This window comes from Haemaphysalis longicornis, unplaced genomic scaffold, assembly GCF_048455015.1.
Source record: "Haemaphysalis longicornis isolate Haplotype H1 unplaced genomic scaffold, Haemaphysalis longicornis Haplotype H1 scaffold_10, whole genome shotgun sequence".
Taxonomy (NCBI): domain Eukaryota; kingdom Metazoa; phylum Arthropoda; class Arachnida; order Ixodida; family Ixodidae; genus Haemaphysalis; species Haemaphysalis longicornis.
The window spans coordinates 19168396-19185751 of NW_027526204.1; positions in this window are offsets into that span (position 1 = coordinate 19168396).

Here is a 17356-nt window from a genome sequence, read left to right on the forward strand (position 1 = left end):
ATTCTTGGCCGAGAAGATGACATCAACATTATATTTATTTGCAATCCTCTTAATGCAATGGGAGATGCCATGGAGGTGCAGTGACCACCAGCCTCATATGCTTCCCATCATTTTCTCTATGGGGTTCTTTCTCGTGCATCAACCTGTTGAGAACTTTTTGTGAGGCGGGAACAAGGGCATCATTGGGAAGGCCTGCGTTTTTGAGACATTCGACTTGACATTCAAAGCTGGAAGCCATCTTGTGCACACGACTTGGATATTGCAGAAAAAAGTATGTTGACTGCAGTGCCTGACTTTACAGTTTTGGAATGACCGGAAGAGAAACTAAGCAAAAGTTTCTTTTATAAGGGAGCAAACTCCCAGCACACGTGATCGTGTTTGAACGACAGGGACAAATAAAGAAATTGAATTTTCTCGTTCACGGAAACTTCACAGGGGAATTCCTACCCCTGTCCGGTTTTCCTGAGGCATTTCAAGATATCAATCATCTCTCTCATGAAATCACTTCTTTTCAACAAAATCACATGCTCATCTACGTAACGGAATACTCTCAGGACCATTCCATCCAAATCAGCACTCAAAGCCCTGTTCATACTGCTCAAGAAAATGTCGCTTAGCACAGGGGCCACCCTGGACTCAATGCAAATTCCAGATCACTGTGTGTAAACCTTATCATCCATACAACTAGTGTTGACGACAGCAACTCAAGAAAACTTTCAACACTGCACCACACATGTTAATGAAGGCCAGTTCATCATTCTGTTGTCCCCACAGGGAGCACCTTCTGCACTCAAGGTGTTTTGGTGTGTAGCGCCACCACGGCCCCAAGCTCCGCAGGGGTGCCTACTGCCGTAGCCACTTGGTGTCTTGCAACACCACGGACTTGAGCACATGTGGGTTGGACCCACCCACGTCCCGGCTGTGCGCGGCTTTTCTATGTCCGGAGAAAAGGGGAACCTGGTGGCTGAGCCAAAGTTTGAGTTGTCTTGGACCTTTGCGGCCCCCCAGCAGTGGCAACACACCACTTCGGCCCCCGCTTCTCGCAGACGGTACCCCCGGTCTGATCCTCCCAGGGGGAATCAGCCAGTCACCTTTTCCTTTCTTCCTCTCCATTCTTTCACTTTCTTATCTCCTCCCCTACCCCTGTCCTGTCATCTCTTGTCTTCCTCATTTCTACATTTTTCCTGGCCGCGAGGGTTAACCCTGTGCAAGGATATCAACCTTGGTACCAAGTATAGGGTTATAGCGGCAGGGTAACGGTTAGTGTGTACTTTATCATCACGTTCCTTTGTTGGGCTCGGTGGTAGGCGACTGGCTCTGCCGCCGAATTGATTCCGTGTTCATATAGCTTTTTCTATCCCTCCCCCCCCCCAAAAAAAACTGATCGGCCTTCTAAAAGGGGTGCACCGAGGTAACTCAACTGAAACCAGTCTCCCAAGCTGAAACCTTCACAAAATACCTTGTAATCCGCTCCGAAGAAGAAAATGCACGACTTGCTAAACAATCTGTCTTCCTCATTGCAAAGTGCCTTGAAAGCGTTGTCAGCCAGGATTACCAAGCAAAGAAACTAGCCTCTGGTGATCTGTTGGTAGAAGGGCAACAAAAGAACCAAAGTCAGAATCTACTAAAACAGGACACCCTGACTGAACTCAAAGTAACGGTCACACCGCATCGTAGCCTGAATACAACGCAAGGCACGATCACTGAGAGAGAACTGCTTCATGAGACATGAGGATTTGCTTGAAGGACTGAGGGACCAGGGCGTCACGGCTGTGCAACGGATCACCATGTGTTGGGCAGGTGAGGAAATTCGAACTAAGCATATTGTTCTGACCTTCAACCCTCCAACGCTTCCTGAATCCGTCCATGCTGCCTTCATATCTTGTCCAGTACACCCTTACATACCTAGTCCTCGAAGGTGTTTGAGTCCCAGAACTGTGGCTGCGGAACTTGGTCTTGTCATGGCCGACCCACCGTGCACACTGCGCACGTGCTGACTACACCAGTGATGACTGCAAAAAAGAACAAGTGAAATGTCCAAACTGTGGTGAACCACACTGCGTACTCACGTGCATGTCCTGCATTCAAAAAGGAAAAAGAAATAATTCAACTCAAAGTCACTGAAAACCTCACCTTTGCACAAGCACGCCTGAAGCATGCCCTGCTTTCAGGCAAAAGTAATGCAGACGCAGCTCGCCGGGGGGGGAGCGTCATCTGGTGGATGCAGGCACCCAGTGCAACCTGGTCCCACCACAGCCCCCCGCTCAGCAGCAGAAAGTTGCTCCCATGGCTTCTGCTGCTACACCCTCCTCCAGTGCTGTGCCTACTGTAATTACCCGATTCTGACACGCCCCGATTTTCCTGGCAAAAAAAACGAAAAAACTTGTACCTCCGATTGCAACCCGCACGGAACTTTGTGAGCAAGAAAAACGAATGTGAGAGAAACGAACGATTTATTTCCCGTAGTCATCTCACTCGTCGCTCTCCACTGACCACAACATCTCGTCCTCGGTGCCGTCAAGCGCATTCGCGATGCCACACTTCTGAACGAATGTTGAACCATGGTCGATAGGATCGTGGCCCACGCCTCGCACGCCCATCCTGTAAGCTTCTCCAGAGGCGCACACTTCAGCTGACCGCTCGTTTTGAACGCGAGAGAGCCGCTGCTGCCATTGCTGTTATCAAGCGCGTAAGTGGAACGATTTGACAATTTGTGTGAACGCCAATAGAAAAGTCTAGGCGCCTATGCTTCCTGCGTCTGAAAAATTGTTGGTAAAAGCTTTGGCGCCATCTTGAGATGGCGATGGGTGGGACGAAATTTCCACTGTTTCGGCAGTTTCGGTTTCGTATCCGATTCTAACGCGCGTGTGATTTTTTGACCTAATTTTTCAGAAAAAAAGTGCGCGTTAGAATGGCATAAGTATGGTGAGGCCTCCAGCGCGAGCTCCAGTGCTGTGACTAAAACCTCTAGCACGAGCTCCAGTGCTGCGCCTAAGGCTTCCGGCACCAGCTCTGGTGCTGTGCCTAAGGCCTCAAGCACGAGCTCAGTCCATATGAGTGATGATCTGGCTCCATCCCGGGCATCTGCAAAACAGCAGAAGGCTGCTCTTGCAATCACTGATGTTGCAGCAATGTCCATTGCTCTGGCTGCGGCCTCTAGCACAAACAGTGTATCCACTGACACCTCCTTCAGAAACCTTGGATGAGGCCATGGATGTCTCTCCAAGTACACGTGTTCCTGAAACACAACAGGAGTGCCGCAGTTCTGCTGGTCGTGGTAAATCAAACAAGTCGAAGTCGTCCAAGATCACTACACTAGGAGCTAACTCGGCGACCTAGGTAAACTATTCAAAGGGCCCCAGAAACAAAACTCCTTCACTAATCTTCAAATGGAAAAGAACATCTCATGATCTGTATTTCTCTCCTCTTGGTATTTATGGCTGCTGAAAGTATTATCCAGTGGAATTGTAGGGGGCTGTTAAACAATCTTGACGATAGTGTATTTATTCGAATCTAAGCTAATAGTTTTTTTGAAATACTGATATATGAAACTCCAGGGTCAGCTTGGATTCGTGGATTTTGAAACGCGCCAATTTCCAAATGAAATTGAAGGAAGTGGCGTGCAGCTAGCGCCACCAAGAAAAGAAAGTATTGTAGCCATTACTAGATGAGCCAGTAGCCACTTAAGGGGCCATGGCTGGGGGCGATGCCGCCATTTTGAACTGTGCGGATAGTGGCCTGCGTGCGGTGTGGCGTATGGTTTTGACAGCGCAATGGCACCAAACAAGTGGTGCCATTATAGTGCTGCTTTTAAAAGAACAGTTGTTTTAGCCGCGGAGTTGTTGGCGATTGTTCAAGCCAGGCGGGACAAAGCCTATCTCTTTGGATATAATTGCTGCTTCCGAAACTGTGGCGTCAGAATTTAAGCCTAGTTTCAGCAAGAAAAAAAATCTTTTTCAAGGTCTGCACCCAAGAATGTCCACGCACACTTGCATACATAATAATTTGGGCCACCTTGAACAGTATTTTGAGATCTCAAGCAATGGAGATGATACAACTTGGTTTACTTTGGAGAAAATTTCTTTGAGAACTCACTCATTCTATATCCAGCTCCAAAAAAATATTTTGCCAAATAGAGCAAAAGGACTTTTCGCTAAAAGATTTTAATTTTTAAGTCTATATCAGTGACGTAACAAAAAGAAAGTTGTCAGTGTGCAGCTCTGCATTGTCAGTTTTAAGTCCAGGTTTGCACTTTAAAGGGACACTGAAGTGAATTTGTCAAGCTCCCGTTTTTGCTTGGACTGCGTAGACTGGCTCAAATTAGCACACTTTTCATCGTTTATCCGGTTGACAAATCGGTAATTATTTTAGAAAGCGCGAAAGAAGAAAAACTACCATGCACGGTTTCCGGCGGCCGCACCAACTAAAGCTGTGACATTAGGAGGAGCGGGCACCGTGATTGGACGATGCCCAAGGTGAGCAACCAAACAAGTTTCGGTTTCGGTTTCGGTTCTGTAAAACACAACTGGTGGCGTTGTTGGATGGGCATTCTCAATAACTCAGTAATCATCGTACCGCGCTTCTGCCATGTTGTCAGCTGTGAAAATGCATGAAGATAAGCCTCCCAGGATGGCTTGGAATCGAAGCATTCACTAGCCAAGGCCTACGCAGTGCATGGACGCCCTCCGCGTACCCGCAGACGCCCAAATGCCATGCGCTTTTCCCCCATATTTGGAGCTTGCCTCACTCATGCCTGTACTGTAAAAAGCGTGTTCGCACCAGGCCAAGGGTCTGTTCATTCTGGCCTGTGCCCACTGCCCGCAAGCAGTCGGTGCTTATGGCAACAGCACGCCAACGAGAACTCGCTAGCGCGCCAGTGCCAGCCTGCGTGCGTTCTGTAAACTAGTTCGTGGAGCCATGAACGTTGCGGCTTCCAAAAAAAGGTGAACTCTATGTAGAAAACATCGGCAGAAAACAAAAAAGTTAACTTACAAAAAAAAACCACGTACCCGTGGGGACTCGAACTCGTGGCTTGCAAACCACTTGCGTCAACACACCTACCGCCCCAGACCACTAGGCCACAAAACCGGCTCAGCCGACCTTGGTAATATAAGGTATATATTGTACAACACGTTTACACATTTATTTAGTTTCGGCATTTCAAGCAGCTTAGGTGACTATTTGTTGTATTGCGCTCGTGTAGTAATCGTACCCCGAGTTTCCACAATAGCTCACGTCTAGCAATTGCATTTCGTAGACGGAACAGCGTTCGCAGATGCGTAGTCGTGCTGCTGACCGCTGTGGTTGTTCGCCCAGTGCAAAAAAGTGCTTCCCGCACCGTAGTTTTACGCTGTACAGTAAAAATATCAGTTGATTTTATTTCCTTAGTACCTATATTGACTTCGCTGACTCTTCTCCCGCCTTCAAGAGGCCTTATATTTTCCTACTGGCGTACCAGTCAGCTAAGCGTTGCATGTGCGCTTGTGCAGCGCTTGTGTGAAGCGACCTTGACTTGGAGCTAGATACAGTGTACAAACTAACCAAGTAAAGAAAGGCACATTCTTTCATTCACAAACGTGTCCTGGCTTCGTTTCAACTGAACGAACGAATTGCGGCGACCCGTCGGCCGCTGGCCGACTGACTGTCTGAAGGCCGGGGAGCCGTGCAGTAGCGCAGCCAATTGCGAGCTCGGCACCTCCTGACGTCACACGAAAACGCCACAGAAAATGGGCGAGCGTAAAGAGAGGAGGACAGCATCTTCGAATTAATTTTTCTACTAAATAAAATCGCGTAAACGTGCCCAGAGTGGTCGAAACATGGCCTGGGGACTCCGGGCTACAATTTGCGCTAGTAATCCCGCAATGTTTACATATCACTTCAGTGTCCCTTTAAGAAAATCTGTGTACGTCTTTTCTGCTGTTGTACTATAACAATATCTTTGCTATGTCTTTCTCTTTCAGTCACATCCTCAAATGAAGAGAACTTCAGAATAGAAGAAGCATGGAGTTCAGATTCGCATCACACAGTAAATTACTCCGTACCTGTTTCAACCGGACTGCAGGGAAGTGACAACAGCTCATCTGCAAATTCCTTTTTTGATGCCTGCCACAACACTAGCCAGAATTTCGGGAGCACTGCCACCGCCGGGAGTTCAAAGCGGCAGCACCGTTGTACTATATGTAACTACACTGCTATCTCAGAGTCGTTACTTGTTGTGCACATCCGCACCCACACAGGCGAGAGGCCATACAAATGCCATATTTGTTTATCTCGATTTTCGCAGAAGGGGACTTTAGTTCGTCACATGCGCTGTCATTCAGGTGAGCGGCCCTTCCAGTGTAGCATATGCTTACGGAAATTTATTCAAAAGTCAGATTTGCGAAATCATATGCATACCCACACTGGCAAATGATTGCATGCATAACCTCTACACTTGAACATTTTACATTCGAAAATCGGCCATTTGCATCCTCACTCAAAGGTGAAAAAACATATCGTTCATGTTTTTGTTCTCAAAGGGTCGCACGGGCAGAAATCAGTGGCAAATCTGCCAACAGGTCTGAACCAGTGCAATAAGATGAATGATCATTTTTAGCTGTACATTTTTAACAAATAAACCGTTTTCACAAATAAAAGTAGTTACTGAAGTTTCACTGCACGTTGAGAACTTTCTTATACAAGTGCCACTGTAAATATGACAGTTATTTTAAACAAGCATCCTAGTCACACTAACGCAGTAGCTTGCTGGAGAGATGGTAGCTTGTTATGTCATCCTTAACAATATGAAACACTCAAAAGAACCTGGAAACAATTCGTGATGGTACACTACGTACAAATGCGATGTTTGAAAAGTTGCTCATCATGCAACTGCAGTTTACCAACTATGAATCGATGAAAAGGCATACCACACTGACTGTGTAGCAAAAAAGACACCACAAGAGACGTGCTCTAATGCATCAAATAAGACTTGAATAGGTTGCAGCAGGCATCGGAAAAGCTGTGGCCATGATTGAATGACTGCAACAACTACTGAAGTTCTTTATAGAACAGAATTTTAGTTTTATGCAAAAACATAGCTTGGCTTGACATCTATTTTTTACATCGCTTTGGAGGTCGATATTTCTCATTTACTTGTTGGGTTATCGATTAAGAGGCATTGCTTTCCCGAAACTGGTTACAGGGTTACAGTTCATTGGGGTGTCATTGCAGCAGCAGTTTATGTATGCTGTCCAGGTTTGAGCTCAGGTGTGAAGTTCCAGTTCAGTTCCGGCTGGTTCCTAAACCTTCCTGGGAAGTTGTCTGTTCGCCATTCATGTTTCTTAGGCCAACAGGGGGACACTAATTGCTCTTTGATAGCTTGACATGGAAACACACATGTGCTTTTGTAAAATAAAGTTTCGAGCATTCCAAAGTTCCTTTTGTTGTCACTGCCATCGTGGTTTGCCCTTGCGTATTGACGAAAGCTTTCATGGTAATTTTCTTGGCAACCTTAAGGCATTTGAGTATCGTAAGTTTTCTTTCCAAATCATTTATTAAAAGTGGTATGAAATCTTGTGAAATTTAACTTGCTGATAGTCATTCACTTTGTTGCCCGTGTTGTAAAAATGGCGAAATTTGATGTGCGTAATAACAGTTCAACGAAACAAAGAATTGGGCTTGCAATTTATAGCACAAACTTTTGTGTAGTGCTCAATTGTCACAATCGAGCACTACACAAAAGTTTGTGTTATTTAAGCAGTGTGCCATCTGGGTCTATTAGGCTTCTTCCTTACATGTGCGAGTAGTGTGCCTTGTGTATGAATGTGCCTGCAGCCCTGTAGCTGAGAAGGCATGCCGGTAACTGAATTTTCGTGTTTGTTTCGCATATTTGGCACTTATTTTCGACTGCTATAGCAGACTTTACGGATGAATGAATATGCATCAGCTTTACTCTCATGCTTAACAACACTGCTCATCATACCCATCATATGGTACAGCAGGAAGCGTTTGGGGTTAATGCCATTGGCCAAAGCGAGATGGAGCGAAGACTGCTGCATGTCCATTGAGGGCGATCAGGCTTTGACGACTGTTAACAAGCACAGAAGCTATAGCACGAGCTCCTTAGGCTATCTTGAGATATTGCAGACAAACTCAAGAATGTATGAGATAGCTTAGGATTGGCTTAAGGAACAGTTCTGAGTCGTGCCTGGCAAATTTTTACCGAAGTGGTTCAGCCATGCACAGCAGTTTCTTCATTTTATTGCTGTAGCATGCCAAGTGCAGAGACAAGTTCAAAACGGCCAGCCTTCATCTCCATTATTTATAATAAATAAGTTGTATGATTATGATCCTTAAAGAAAGCCATTATAACTTTATTGAGCGCAGTAAAGAACAGGACGAGGGATACAAGGACAAGCGCTACTTGCAAACAACGATGGCGATGAGCGTTATAAGAAAAGTAGGTTGAACAGAACACGCAGAAGGGCTCGTTGACTCGGAAATATAGTTTAACAACGTGTGGGTACGAGCGAGTTGGTAATCCATTATAACTTTGTTGAGCACAGTAAAGAACAACACAGGACGAGGGATACAAGGACGAGCGCTACTTGCAAGCAGCGATGGTGATGAGCGTTATAAGAAGGTTGAACAGAAGGACACGCAAAAGTGCTCGTTGGCTTGGAAATGTAGTTTAACAACGTGTGGGTACAAACGGGTTGTCAATCCATTATAACTTTGTTGAGCGCAGTAAAGAACAACACAGGACGACAGATGTGTTGTTCTTTACTGCGCTCAACAAAGTTATAATGGATTACCAACTCACTCGTACCCACACGTTAAATTAAAGAAAGCAGCAGGCATACAATTAAGGGCACATCATGTTGGAAGTCACCTTTTTCTTTCAGTTTTCTTTTGAACTGATATGATTCCCCTCCATGTTTAGAGGAACCATCAAAGGCAAATTTTACTGTGAGATATAACTAGCTAAAGACCAGCATTTGACACAAACCTGCACATATAGGGGTACAACTGGCTTCTGTACCATAACTAATCATAACTGTGGCTTCACCCACGTTTCACCTGTTTTTCGGCTCTTCTTTACTTCTGAAAACAGTGCTCCCTCACCTGCCCTAGCGTTTTCTGATTGTGTTTTTTTTATGCCAAAAATGAAATATGGGCCCACAGAGCACCTTTTAATGCGTCTGAAGATGTCCATCCAAATCTCAGTAAGTAGTCTTCAATGCACTCACACTTGGGTAATTCTAGAGATGATGCAGTAAACTTCCATTAATATGAACTCGAAAGGACCTTGGAAATTCGTATTATCCGAACTTAAATATTCGTGTCTCTCATTGCTAGGCAAGTCCAGTGTAATCCGCAGAGACTGAGATCTGTGAATGGTGCAGACATTGCAAGAAATCCATTGCCACTGCAGGTGATTGTGCGCTGACGTTTTTTTAACTGTGAACATTACGATAACACAAAAGTGTTCGTCTTAACCATAAATTTTCTCATAAACGAATTCGTCTTATTGAGAGTCTACTGTATTGAAGGCATTTATTCCAGCATGTTTACATTGGAATATGTGCCGTACTTGAGCCAGAGATGCTTGTGTGAGGGCTGGCCAGTTTAGACCAAGAAAGGCAATTTAAAATGTGAGAGAAAGAGAAAACGTTTATTAAAACAACAGGGACGGGGTAGGGGAGAAAAAGAGTTAGGAGCTGTGCATGGGCAGCCATCCTATCCTATTCCGGTAGGCAGCATGCTGCGGCTGCCATTTCTCACCCGAGACATCAGGGCCTCCTGGTCTTCGAGCTGGCAGCTCCGCAACGCGCACTCCCACTACTCAAGAGTAAGGGATCTGGGTGGTGGAGGGTTGGTGGGGCACGTCCAGACGAGATTGGCTGTGGTGTTAGGCTCATCGCATTGGGGGCAGTTAAGTGGGTAGTTAGAAGGAGATATGTGGTGGAGATGGAGGTGATTGTAATACGTGTTGGTTTGAAGTCGGCGCCACATGCGGGCGTCAGTGGTAGAAAGGGAAGGGTGGGAGGGGGATAGGTGCGTCGAGTTGCTCTGTAGTGGTAGAGGATGTCAGTGTAGGTTTGGGAGAGGGGCGCAAGTGAGTTTGCAATGGCTGCGTTGTTTGCCTCTTCTGCGAATGCCCGGTGAAGGAGAGCTCGGGCGGTGGCGTGTGCCACCTCGTTCCCAGGGAGGGCAGTGTGGCTGGGTGTCCACACTATGCGGGCATGAGGGAGGGTGGGGCATTGAGAAAGGATGGCCAGGGTAAGAGCCGAGACTCGTCCTAGTGCTAAGCGATGGCAGGCAGCTTGTGAGTTCGACAGAATTGTTATACTGGGACCCGTAGCTTGGGTCACTGCGAGGGCAATGGCTGCTTCTTCGGTCGTAGTAGTAGAGGCTATGCAGACAGTTGCCAAGGTGAGGAAGGGATTGTCGAAGCGGGCAATAGTAACGATGTGAGCGGGTCGTTGAGGGTAGGGAGAGGCGTCTGTATAGAGGGTAGTTGGGTCGCTGTCGTATTTTCTGATGAGGAGGCATGTACGATGCTGACGACGGCCGGCTTGTATGTAGGGTGCATATGACGTGTAATGTGGAGGACATGGATGTTGCGTCGCATTGATGGAAATTTGCGTTGTGGCGAGCCTGGAGTTTGCACCACCTTCCGACCTAGCGTTTTGAGCAGATGACGACCGGCGGGTGAGTTGTAGGCGCTGTAGTTGGTTTTGGATATGGGCTTCAATATTCTCCAAGAGGGTGCTATGTAGACCCAGTTTCAATAAGCAGTCAGTAGAAGTCAAGGTAGGCAGGCCGAGGGCTGTCATAAGATTTTCGTATTAGGACATCAATCTTGGCGTGCTCTTGTGGTTTTAAAATAAGATAGGGTGCCCCGTAGGTGATGCGGCTGATCAGCATTGCTTGTATGACGCGGCAGTTATGTTTCCTTGAGTCCGTGTCGGCGAGAGCATATTCGTTGAATTAGGTGCGTAAGTTGGGAGACTATAAGTTTGGGGAGGTACGTGGCCCCAGAGCCGTCGTGGTGGTAGTGGACTCCTAGAATGCGGAGGGTCTTGACGGTGGGGATTGCTTGCCCGTTGAAAGTGAGTGACGGGTCGGGGTAGGGTTTGTTGGGCGGCCCCGGGTTCGTACTCGGAGGACGAGTAAGGTGGATTTTGATGGGGCGCAGAAGAGACCACAGGTTTGGAGATATTGGGAGCGTAGAGTCAATTGCCTGTTGAAGATTGTCTTGTTGTCCAGGAGAGCCTGTGTTGGACCATATGGTGAGGTCGTCTGCATATAAGGCATGCGACACATGGGGGATTTGTTCAAGTACTGTCGGGAGTCCCATGAGCGCTATATTGAAAAGTATTGGTGAGACAACCAAGCCGCAAAAAAATAGAGAAGATTGAATTACATGAGATCAATCCCACCGGCAGCAATGTATGAAGTTTTTTGTTTAAAGAAACATGTCTGAACGATGTGAAGCGGCTTTTAACAACGAAGCTGTCTAGCAATAAAGTCGTAATTTTTGGTGTCCACAGTTAAAAATACAAGAAATTACCCAGCGCGCGCACGTGGGCACGGGTCTCGCGCTGACTGCCCTCCAGTTAGCAAAACCAAGAAATGTCTACCACTCGTGTGTGAGTGCCTCGTGACGACCGCCTGGCGTCTCCTGCGCACGTTTATCTAGCCTAGCATATCCACTTAGGGAGGTTGGTTAAGATTTCGGCGACATCCCGGCAGTTAGAATAACAATAATATGCCGAGCCCCCCTGTGTGCGTGGCTCGAAGCGACCGCCCAGCCTCCCGGTGCACGTTTGTCAAGCCAAGCCTACCCACTTAAGGAGATTGACCAAGATTGGCCAGAAAAAGCTCCAGCGTTCGCCGTAATCGCGGCAACACTTGCTCGGAACAAGTGTTGCTCGTTCTTCCAGCATTCGCTCCAGCATTGCTCCAGCGTTGCTCGAGCATTCGTCGTAATCGTGGGAACTTTGCTCGGGACGAGAATAATACGTCATAGCGTACGCCCCTCCAAGGTAATGACCAATGAGTATCACTTCCGATGAAATGAAAGAAGGTCACACTTATAGCAACAATGACAGAGTGAAGGTCATTGCGGCCGCGAAGAAGAAGCAAATCGGCTGCAATCGTGAACTTAAACCTTCGTGATGGTAGTGAAGATTGCGTACAGCTTCGCTACCTTCAAGTCATAGTCGTTAATGTGAGCTTCCTTCATTTTTTGTGTAGATCTCCCCGTCTCCATTACGGTATTTAAAACTTGTTTGGGCCACTGAACCTCGACAATTTGGCAGTGCAAAAACCACAGAGGAGCAGAAAGAAAAGGCATGATAGGAGAGAGAGAGAGAGAGAGAAAACTTCAATGAATACTGAAGAGGTTAGCCCCACACACAGCGGGGCTTGCTACTTCAGATGGGGGTGAACATAGTGAGGTGAGAAAAAAAGAAGAGGGGAAGTGCGCACCAACAATGAATAAGAGGGAGAAGAAAATAAAATCAGTTCGGAACGTAGAAAAAAATTTACAGCACTAGGAGAGAAAATCTGAGGATCCAAAGTTTAAAGAACATCGGTTAGTCCCGTGTCAGACAGAAAAGTTAAGATAGTCTTTGTCCCTCGTGCCGCGTCAGCGTGATGATCCTGGTGTCAATTGCCTCTTCTGGCCTGTATGTATACACGTGCCGAGAGCCCTTCCTGTGCGGGCCTTTTTTCGAGCTCCGGGCCTTTTTGCACTCACTAATAATGTATAAGTGAGCTCCAACATGGTGTCTAAACAGTGGGCAAAGGTTCTTATGTCTGTGCAGCATGTCATTTATTGCCAAAGCGCACGACGCCCCATACGCAAAGTGTTGTCCAACAATGGAAAAAGTGGTCTTCAGTTTACAGTCCCAATTGCGGCCCATATTCTAAAGCAGAAAGCTAGATTACAGAAGGATGTGGAGGCGGGGGGGAAGGAGGGGCGTGTTGCCCATTAGCCGTTCAGTCGGTGCACACCTCAGTGTCATACACATCTGGTCAACTATAAAATGGCAATGGTGCATTTCCATCCCAATAGTTAAAATCAAACCATAATGGCTCATTTATGAGTGTCAGGCCGTGTCGTCATTCGGGCTAATAAAGATAAAATTGATTTTTCTATGATTTTTGCCTGAACATATTTCCACGCTTGAGAACACAAAAAATATCTCGTTTTGGACTACGAGCCCAAGCACGAAGGCGCAGCGAATATCGTGAAGGATAATACTATTGACGGCCACTCCTGGTATGTTTTTAACAAGCGTATAAGAATGTTCTTGGTCATTGCAAGCCGCATGTCCCTCACCCATACCGACTGGAAACAACACAGGTTGCTTCTCGCCGTTTCTATGTACAGCCTGCTTTAAAACTGGCCACGGGGCGTTTGAATAGCCGCTCTCTTTCGTCGTGCTCGCTCTCCAGGGCCCGCGTTGTACGATCCCGGGCGAACCCAGTCCACGATTCGGCAGACGCGTACTTCCCGCAAATGGCGTCAGGCGTCCTTGTTGGCTGGGTCCCACTCCATCGTTTTCGTAAAATGTCCCCAGGGCTTACGCGACGTCACTGAAACGGCCCTTCGGCTGCCGGGGCTCCGAGCTGGCGGCGATGTTGGCGTCTTCAAGGGCGCCGCCGCACTCTCCGAGGAGGCTGTGGCCGTAGAAGCGAGATAGCGATGCATTGGCTCCGGTTAATTGAGAAACGGCTCGGCTAAAGAACTCGATGACGCCTCTGTGGCGGCCGAAGTGGCACATCTCGCAGCATGGGTGGGCAGTTGGCATTTGGTGTGGTTGCCAGGAGCATATGGGATACGCACTTAGACTCGGGTGCGGCACACTCTGGCTGAGGCAGATTTCTTCGGGCAGTGCTTCGATTGGCGACGCAATGACCTTAATTGAAGAATCGTGATGGCACCGGCAAAGAGCGTCTTCCGTTCTCCTTGGCGTCTTCTTGGCCAATGCCCCCTAAAAGACTCTCAGCATTCTTTTTGTGTGTATGATAATGATGATCAGAACTCGACCGCTATGCTGGCTTCTTATCCACAGCAAGTAAAGTGATAAGCAACGCAAATAGACATGCCGTGTTGCACCTCACGTTAGAAACGTGCAAAACGAAAATAAGTGTTTTTGTAAGGCACTTCGCGGTGAGCAAGGATCCTCACCAAACGTGTTGTTGCGTGGTCGCTATGAATGATGGAAAACGGAGAGAAAGCATTGCGAAACTTGTTATAATAAAGTGTTTCATACAAACTAACTTAGTGGCCTTGGAGGGAGAGGCCCAGAATAAAGACAAAATCGTCTCATACGCGCACGTCATATGCCGAAAGTCTACATCTTCCCAACGGGGAGGGGGGGGGGAAGGGGTTGGCCCCCCTCCGTCGTTCTCGAGAGAGAAATGAGGGTTGACAGTCATGAATGCCTCGGAAATCAAACGGGGGAATGCGGCATTGAAACAGACGAAGAATTTTGAAAGGCAGAAGACATTGTTTATTCATCATCATCAATGTACTTGGCACGCATGGCTCGTTTCAGTGAACATCGTTTGCTGTATGTATCAACAGAGAAAAGTGCTCTGTTATTTCGCGCTGCCACGAATACGACAGTCGGAGCATGAAATCGGTTCGCATTCTCTGGTGCTCTGACCCCAGGCCTGCCTTCCCACTCAAGCTCCGGTGCACAGACCTCACGGCCTCTCCCCCGCAGTAACCCTGTTGCATATAAAACGCTCCTGGCACCCGTCCCAGGCAACAGGAACGTCAGTTCGGGAATGCTAGGCGTCAGGTCCGCATTCGGTCCCCGTGAGGGGCTGCGCGTCGGACCGCTCGCCGGTGGGTCCCTGTGGGCCCAGGTGGCCTTGCCCGCGGATGGGGCTCCACAGGTCGGGGTCGCGGATCTTTCCCGATGGCCGGGCGATGTCTGGACGAAGAATGCGCTGTCGGCCGGTTTCAGTGCTAGCCGGAGTTGAGCGCGCTCTGGTTAGCATGCGAGGCTGCTAGTCGCACTAATGGTGACGCCACAGCTGACAACACTCTGTCTGACAGGCAGCGCTCTTGAGGCGCCGGTGGGGGCTTCAGGGGACACGGGAAAATTCCAAAATTATATCCACAGGACCCACTTTTTTTAAATCTTGTGTTTTTCTCTCTTTTTTAAGCAAAGCTTTCTACCTCTACCAGCCAACGGTTCTTTCGCGAGGTGCGGGACAACAATCCCAACGCGGCGGAGGCGGCCGCGGAGGGAAGGATGATGGGGAGGAGGGTTTCACTCACGGAGCGCACTGTAGATGGCGCGACGAAACCACCAAGCATTCCCCGCGCGAAGGTGCCTGCTTAGAGCGGCGGCCGCGTCGGCAGGACGGCTTTGTCGTCTGCTTTGTCGCAACGGTTGTTTTGGGCCTGTTTTGGCCCAACTGCGCCACTACCTTTTGCACACTGCTTGCCACGAATAGGACTCCGTTTTCTAAATTGGTGCATACCAATTCGGTTGCGTTTTAAGAGGTATTACAGAAGGCGAAAGGAGCAACTGGTTCTGATAAATAGCGATTATAAAAGTTTCCTCATCTTTCTCGCAATACTCAAACTTACTAAACTAACTAGTTTTAATCGGCATAAATGGAAATCACTGAGCTCACATGCCGAATTGTTTCAGTATCTTCGCTTGTGTCGCGCGGTGGTGTAGCCCCGAGATAGCACATCAGGATGGTAGGTTCCGCAGTCTCACCCTTCAAAAGACGCTCGTCTCCGTTTTCTCTCTGTCGACGCAAGCTCGGGCTACAGCGGCGGCGTCCGCCGCTCTAGCCCTGCCGTGGCCGACGCTGCTGCTGCGTTCGGGACGCCGCCCCGTAAACCCCAGGTAACGGCTGGCAGAATCTCTGGTTTCACTCTTTGTAGAGCCACATGTGTGAATTCAAGCGACGTCGCATCGGCAATTGCTGTCAATGTCGTTTAAAGCTTTGCTTTCCAAACACCTTTACAGCGTGGATTGGAGCCAATTTCTTTCCTTTGTTCGTATATGGAGGCCGCCAGGGGGCGCCGATTAGTACGAACGAGCAAACATTAGCTCCTGCTTCTTTAAATGATTTCGGTCCAAATATTGTACTGCCAGTTGCTGTTTTCTGTGATATCATGCGTAAGGTCACGAGGATCACGCCGATACCAAATATTCGTCGGTGAGTGGTTCCTTAGTTGATTTTTCAAGACCTTTCGACCGGACCATGCCGCTGGGCCGCCAGGCCTAACCGGCTAGGTGTACTTCTACGTCGAAGGCGCGTCGGGGGAGCGTCTCCCCGCGCTAGTGTGTCTGTTATTCTCAAGATGCCCATGCAAGTGATCATGGAGGGGGATGATATCACCCCCGAAGAGTGCCTGGAGTCCGGTTGGAATACGGCGTTTTCAAAGCGCATAATGCAAGGGTCACCCGCGCCGGGCGGGAAGAGAAGTTCAGCACAACGTGGTGGCGGCACCGGCGGGGCCCGCACTCCCGCCGAAGTCAAGAAGCGTATCGTCTCAGCGTCGAGGCTCCCCCACCTGCCGATGGAGCACTACAGAATCATCGTTAGGTTCCAGGGGAGGCCTAAACTTCAATAACGTGAGTCAAAGCAAGGTGGCCCAAGCTCTCGCGTTAGCGGCGCAGCTCGCTCCTGCCGAGATCGCCGACAATATCGTCTGTTCCAACGTCATGCAAAACATTTTTGTCGTGAGTACGCCGACGCATAAGAACGCATGGGCATACTCAAGAGTGGAGTCAATCACTTTTGGAGTGGCAAGCTACGAGGTCAGCTCTATAAGACCATTCCAACGAGGGCGCCGCCATCTTGCGTGCGCAGTGCCCTCTCGTAGCTGGCTGATTTGCTGGCTTGGGCGTTTGCTCCGCGGTGCATAGGCGCCTGCGGCAGCTCTGTGAGTTTTTCGTTGTAGCGCGTTGTACGTTCTTTTCCGCAGTATACTTTAAATGGGAAAGTTCTTGCATAGGACGAGTTTAAGCGATCTGGCTTAAATTGGCGGCTTTTTGGGCCGCGGTGGGGCTGAAATTCGCCTCGAGGTAGCGTGGTCCACGGTAGGTAAACGATGCCGTGTCGAGCATGTTTGCAATACTTCGTCACATTTTTTTTGTTTGTGTGTGTGCGTCGGGGATAGCGTATAGCGGGTATTTTGATCGTTTTAATGCAAAAACTGATGTTTGTTAAAACGACTAAACGTGATACGCTCGGCGCTCATGGGCAACAAACAGGCGCGGGTCGGTGTAACAGAATTCTGGCTTCATATCCCTGCAGGGTTTAATACAGGTAGTTTTGGGTGAACTTAGTATTAGGCCCATTACATAGTTTATATATATCTTAT